Source organism: Rhinolophus sinicus, chromosome 2 (genome assembly GCF_057876585.1).
Source record: "Rhinolophus sinicus isolate RSI-liver-muscle chromosome 2, RSI-T2T, whole genome shotgun sequence".
NCBI lineage: Eukaryota > Metazoa > Chordata > Mammalia > Chiroptera > Rhinolophidae > Rhinolophus > Rhinolophus sinicus.
In genome coordinates, this window is record NC_142502.1 from 24,765,530 (window position 1) to 24,773,071 (window position 7,542).

Here is a 7,542-nt window from a genome sequence, read left to right on the forward strand (position 1 = left end):
TGCAAATCAAAATGAGGTACTATTTTATTGGTGGGAAAAAAATATCAAATACTGGTGAGATTTCAGTGAAACTAGTATACATATCTAGGGGACGATGTCTTGTGAATTGCTTTTTTAACTGGTGCGAGTACATACCACATTCAGTAAAAATACATATCCCTTACAAAATTTATTCTGGAAAAACTGAAAATTAAATTCTTAAGACAAAATGAAAATTTGGACACATTAAAATGAGAAAAAACAAAAATACAAAAATAATTGAAATAGCCAAGTCACTTCTCTCCAAAAGAATTTTGCTAATAGATTTTACTGCCAAATGTGAATGGAGTAGCTACCTTTTTACCCTGATATCAGTCTTTTTAATCTCTTCCAATCTTACAGGTAAACCATTTTAATACTTTATTTGCATTTCTTTAATAATTAGTAAAGTTGAGCATATTTTATAAGGTGTCGTTTTCCTTCTGTGACTTGATTGATCTTGTCCTCTGTTCATTTCTTTCTGGGCTGTTCATGTCTTTTTTAATTGTATCCTTTTTCATGAGATACACAGTTTATAATTCCTTGACTATTGACTAAGTCTCTTACCACACAGATGTTTAAAATGTTTATAAGATCAAATTTGTTCTTTTCCATTCTTAAAAACCCTTTGCCAAGAAGATACACATTTTCTCCCATGTTTTCTACATTTGGGAGCCATAGTTTGTTTAATTTCTACATTTAATTCTTTAAAATTCATCTAGATTTTTTTTTGCATATGAGACAGGGATCCAGCTTTATTTTTTTGGTTTCTAGGGCTGCCATAATAAATTACCACAACTTGGGTGGCTTAAAACAACAGAAGTTCATTCTCACCATTCAGAGGCAGGGCCAGATTCTCTCTGAAGGCTCAAGGGGAGAATGCTTCTTTGCCTCTTTCTAGCTTCTGGCTGTTGCTGGCCATCCTTGGTCTTCCTTGACTCACAGCTGCAACATTCCGACCTGTCTGTCACATGGCTTTCTTCCCTATGTGTCTCTGTCCATATCTCTCTCTCTTTGTAAAGACACTAGTCTTGGATTCGGGCCCCACTAATCCAGTATGGTCTCATCTTAATTTGATTAGATCTGCAAAGACACTATTTCCAAATAAGATCACATTCATTAATACCAGGGGTACGACTTCAACCTATCTTCTTGGGGGACATAATTCAACTCATATTTTTACTTGATAAATTAGCTGCCCCAATACTATTAAGTCGTCCCAGTTTTCTGTGCTGATTTCAAATGTCACATCATCTGCCAAACTCCAGAGACTCTATCGTTGTTTTTTCTTGTATTTGCATCACACTTTTTAAATTATAGCTTTATACTGGGATATATTTTAACTTTTTGAGGTTCTCCATTTCCCTAGAGCAATATAACTACTACTAAATTGGTTGAAAGCTGGCAACTGTGGGTAAATACTTAGCCCCATGGGAGTTGGATTAAACTCTGCCTCTTGGCTCTAAGAGTCAGTGTTTCCCCTTATGTTAACTAATAAGGGAATCTTCTTTCTGATACAGTTCTGCTTCTTAAATATTTTCCCTAAATTACTACTGGTTACCAAAAACTTGTGTTAATTGCGTCATTTCATGCCAAGTTTAGTTATCTAAGGTTACTGGCTGTGTCACAGTTAAGATACTGCTTTCCATGCCTAACAACAACATGAATAGATGACTTAGAAAGTAAAATCCAGCTTTGTAGGATGATTAGTCAGCTTCACCTGTGAGGTACAACATTTGCTCTGTATTTCCCCCTTTTAGGTCTCTACATTCTGGAGCTTGGACTCCTTGCCACTTTCTATGAGCTACCAATCAGGAATGAATGAATGAATGAGTGAACAAGAGAACAAATGTATAATTATTGAACTGTTTTCAGAAGTACCCCATCTCATTTCATCTTTACAACACCCTGTATGGAGGAATTGCTATTCCCATTTAAGATGAGAAAAACCATGACTCAGTAAGTTAAGTGACTTGCCCAGTGAGTGACAGGTTGAGGATTCTGCCTCCCATGCTTTTTCCAGTAAATTTCATCTGGCTGCTGGTATTTGCATGTTTGGTGGTAGAACTTAGATAATGTTTCCGAGGATGCTTAAGCTGGGTTAAGAGACTATAAAAAGTAGAAATATTTTACAGATAGTTAACATCTAAAGGGAAGCGAGAGGAATTAAGCAGTTAGAGGAAGATAAAGCCAGAGATAGATATCTGATTATCCATGCCAGCAAGGAGACAGAAGAAGGATAGCACAGTTGCACCGAGTTCTCCATTAAAGATCATTGGTTAGGTTTGGGGGATACTTTGAGATTCTCTAGAAAGCTCTAACCCGGGAGCTGAGGCATAAACACAATTATTGACTCCCTACTATGTGCCAGGTACTATGCTGAGTGTTTTACTTGTGTTACATCATTGCTAAGACTCCATATTACCTGTTTGTTTTTTATAAGTGAAGAAACTAAGGCTTGGAGAAGAAGTGTAACTTCCATCTTGTCACATAGCTGGTCAGTGCAAACCCACTTTTTCAAAATGAGGAGAGTTATTGGGGATTGCCAGACTAGAAGGTCTAGGAAAGAGAGGGAACCCAGAGCACCACTGAGTAGAGGGTTGACCTGGCTCTCCTCTCCTGCTGGTAAGAGGCCAAGAATGGCATATTGTACAGATGGGTAGGGCGAAGTGTGTGGGCCTGAACAACGAGGCATCACTGAAACTAACACTGGTTTCGAAAATTTGGCTGGAGAAATTTTGGCTCTAAATTCAAAATCTCAAAGATGGATCAATTTCACATGATTATATGGTCCAAGAAATCTCTTCTTTTAGTCAACATTTATTTATCACCTACAAATAGCCAAGGACACACTCGTGCCCTCCAGTCCCAAATATGTGTAGGACACTGGCTAATGAAAAGGAGGGGCTCTGAAGTCAGACCCTTGAGTAGGAACCCTAACTTTGCTCCTCATCAAGTGTTTAGAAGCCAGTTACTTCACTTCTTTTAGCCTCAGTTTACTCTGAAGCAGGGATAATAACAGTACTTCATACATAGTATGGTTATTAGATGATCTCATAGAGCCCTTAGCACGTACTTGGCCTACGGCAATCACTTAATAAAAATTAGTTACCATAAGTGTGGGGAGAAAACAATTAAATCATCAAATTCTTCATCACAAAACTGACAAATGTAATGAAGGAAAAACACAGGTGCAGATGGAGCATAATGAGAGGACTTACGAGACCGGGGATCAGGTCAGACTGGAGGAGGTGGTACTTAAGCATAAATTGGATGGTGGATTCAGGGAGAGTGAGTTGGAAGGAACTTCCAAATGTAAGGAGCAATGATCCTGAGCTGCAATTTTTTTTTTTAATACACATAAGGATATTATGTGTCTGTGCACTGCCTGCCTCCCACACATAGGCTAGGATGTCACCTCTACGAGAACAAGAATTTAGCACATCCACTGTTGTATTTCCAGACTTTAGGATAGTGCCTGTCACATAGCAAGTGCTCAGGAAATATTTGTTGTCTAAATGAATTATCCATACAACCACTGAGACATGAAAAATTTTAAAGTACAATCTTCTATTTGGCTTATCATTATGTCCATGTCAGTTTTACCCCTTTTGCAGAGGTGTGTGTGTGTGTGTGTGTGTGTGTGTGTGTGTGTGTGAGAGAGAGAGAGAGAGAGAGAATATGTTTGTTTCTGATACTCCAGAAAATGTGAAAACTTCTGCAGAACTGCAGAAATTCTTGCAAGCCAGAATTGACTGAGTCAACAAAATATACGGAATCAATGGAATAATGATGTGGGATTACAGTCGGATGACAAAAAGCTAGACAAATTGAAAAAAAAATCCAGCTTTTTTATTTTGTAAAAGTACTAACCTCCATGTCCTATAACAGCTACCAAATTCAGTGAATGACTGTACGTTAACAATTCTGCTTGTGTTATGCCATCTACAAAACTGTTTGTTTTCATCATTTCCATTGTTCTCATGTATCATGGAACCAGATCTGATTCAATCTCCAGGCCTGTGGTGAGCCTTTCTTTCCACACTACAGGCTTCCTGCCTGAATGTTTGGAAAACAGGGGAGCTGTCACAACTCACCAAGCCTGGAGGGAACGCTAATGTTTGTCAAGTCTCTGTGACAGGCAGATGTTTGGCAAAGTTCTCTTATTGACTTTCCTAGCTACCTGGTGGGACAGGTATTACGTATTTTTCTCCCAAGTAAAAAACTTGGGACACAGGAAAGTTAGAAGTTGTTTTATAGGTAAACTAGGAACCAAACAGCTATGTCTTGGGAATATATTATAGTAGGAACTCAGAATGCAAATAAATCATGGAGGCTGGCAGGGTTGAACTTGTGGAGCTGGGGGTGGGGGTGGAGTGCCACTGGGCTTGGGAAAAGCACAGTTCAGAGGCTAAACGGTCAACCAGGAGCTGGGACACAGGAGCCTGGAGCCCATGGCAGTATAAAAAGGCTCATTAAACCTTCTAATGTTTGACTATATGGCATGCTTTAACTTTGATGACCCAGCAGCGACCTCCAGAAATAGCCTTAGGTGAAGCTGGAAACATACTCTAATAAGTTACTTATGGTGGTTACACATAATGCTACAGTAAAGTGAGACAAAAAGTCATTATTTTAAAATGAAAAGAGGTATTTTCCTTACTCTGAGTTTCATAAGGATTTTTAAATTTTGCTTGGAAGCTAAGTGTACATCTTATTGGATGGATATGACACCTAAGCAATTGTCTGGCCATGTTTATCTTTGTTCATGAATAATAAATTAATACTAATCCCTCTCTCTGCCCTTCGCCTCCCAGAAAGCAAAGCAATAAGAGAGGGGATTTCCAAATTGTGCATGATTGCATAAGTCAGTGTTTTTCTCTTTTCTAGAAGTGATGAAAAACAACGAGAATTAAAAAGCTTTTCCACTTGTAAATTTTGTTTTTAATTCTCTTTTTCTAAGCTCCTGGATCAGAAAAAGCAATCTAAATTGGAAATTGTTAAAGAAAATATCTTACCTCAGAGCCAAAGGGGAAGCCTTCCTATGGGATATATTTCAGAGTAAATTCCTTGTGTAAATACTTGTACATGTTGATATAAAATAAAGAATAAAACAAATGAAGTAAACAGCTGACTCAAGGATTTCTCATAAAAATAAACAATGAATTAACTAGAAAGAAGACAAAAGGAAGGAATTTTAAAAGGTAAAAGAAGATATGAATGAGACATGAAAAATTTTAAAGTACAATATATAACTAATGACAGAATTTTGTTCCTTGAGAAAAAATTAAAGCTGAAAAACTAGCTAACTTAACTAAAAAAATAAGAAATCACGGGAAAAATGTTGTCATGCAGGGACTCAGCTCCTGCTCCCCACATAAGAACGCAGGACATGGTGAGGCCAAAAAGGAACACCCACAGAGCGACAGATAGGGGAGTCATACCACTATATTCTCGGTGGCAGCTGGGTTGGAGACATAAGGAGCAAACATCCGCCAGTACCCCAACAAGGGTTCTTCCTGCTCCATAGTCTCGCGGCCGGTGAGACACAGGAAGTAGGATACACACGATCCGCAACCCGCCCTGTGCCTCTCTGCCTGCCAACCAACCAACCACCGAGCACAGCCACAGCAGTTATACTAGTGGCTAATGGCTAACTGATTACAGCTGATGGCCAATCAGTCACAGCTGAAGGCCATCTACTACCTGAGCCAATACCTTTCCACATGAGGCCAAAAGCCTGGAAACTGCTCTCTGGGACTGTCCCCACAAATGTCATTTCTCAAAATAGGAAATTATAAAAGGGAAACCACAGAAACAGGGGAAATTGAACACATCATAAGGGAATAGTTTTCTCAACTCTGTGCAAATAAATTTAATGAATGAAATGGACACTCTTCTAAAGATAATATAATTTGTAGAAACTGAACCTAGAAGAGCTAGAAAATCTAAACAGATTTATGATTATAGTAGAATTAGAAGTAGAAAATTGCCAAAGATATGCCATCCCCGCGAGCCCCTCTGCCCCACCCAGAGAAGGACCCAGTGATCTCAGGGAAAGCTAGCCCACCCTGAGAAGCAGCTAATTCTCACATCACACGGATGAAGTGGTCCAGCTGAAGAGTTGGCAGTGGCAGCACATGATGTTGCAAAGGCCAGAGTTGCCTGCGGGTGTCTGACTGACCCCTAGTGACCTCACGGATCAGCCCTCTCCCAGCAGGACTCCCATCCCAGACCATAAAAAAGCAGAGAAGCATCTCCTGTTCTTTTAGCTTAAACCTCGTAAATGCATACCCGTAGCTAACATCATATTCCTTTCCACTGATCCACTAGATATGCATTAAGTGCTTACTATGTGCCCAGCACCATCCTCAGTGAAGAAATGAAAAAAACATACAACATCCCTGACATCATGGAGCTTAAAGTATAGCAGGGGAGACAGACAGTAAGAATAAAACGAAACATAGCCTATCAAATGATGAGAAGTATTAAGAAGATAAAAGGGTGGGGACAGCTGGTAGGGAGAAGCGCTGCCATGTTGCATGGTCATGGAGGAATTCACTGATAATTTCTGAGCTGAGACATGAAGGAGGTGAGGGAGTAAGCCTGGACATCTCAGGAAAAACAGTCAAGCAGAGGGGACAACTAGTAAAAGTTCATAGTGTGGGGATGTGCCTGTCATGTTTGAGAAATAGCAAAAAGACCTTCCAAGCTAGAGCCCTGCGGGTTAGAAGGAGAGTTGTGGGAGATGATTTTAGCGTTAATGGGGCCAGAGTATAGGGCCTCGTATGTGACTGTAAAACATTTGACTTTCATTCAGAGAGAAATGGGAAGACACTAGAGGGTTCGAAGCAAAGGCTCTGATCTGTCATTTAAAAGGAACACTTTGCCTAATGCAGAGGACAGTGGCAGAGACAGGGAGACTGGAAAGGAAGCTATGGCTACAAACCAGGCAAAAAATGATGGTGGTGGGGACCTAAGTAGTTGCAGTTGAGGGGGTGACAACTGGTTGGATTCTGGTTATGCCATGAAAATCTTTCTAGAGTTGAAACAATGTACAGGCATATGCTAGTTCATGGGCACAGTGATTAATCATACCCAGCAGGGTTTTCAAGGTCAGTAAAAGACCTTGGTCAAGGACAATCAAAAAAATATTTATAGCATCTTTTAATCAGAATAATATGAGTGAAGAGCAGAGAAAGTTATTCATGAAGCCCTAAGTCCCATGAATGGAGATTTTTAAATAATGTGTTAGTGTTCATAATCTAAAAATTAATCAAAATTAAACTTGATCAGATTGCTCATTGTATTTATTGCCTATATTTGACAATGAAGTTCCTTTCTAAAATTCAAGTTCATCAACTATTTTGAAATGCATGACAATTATTTCCAGAATGCAGAACTGCTTAAAGGTCATAGGTATTACTCAGCAGAATTATTGAGGGACCAGCAGACACAAAAAGAACAAATAGTTTCCCAGTTTTTGGTGCTACAGGTAAATGGTTCTCTGTAGGTCTGAAGGAG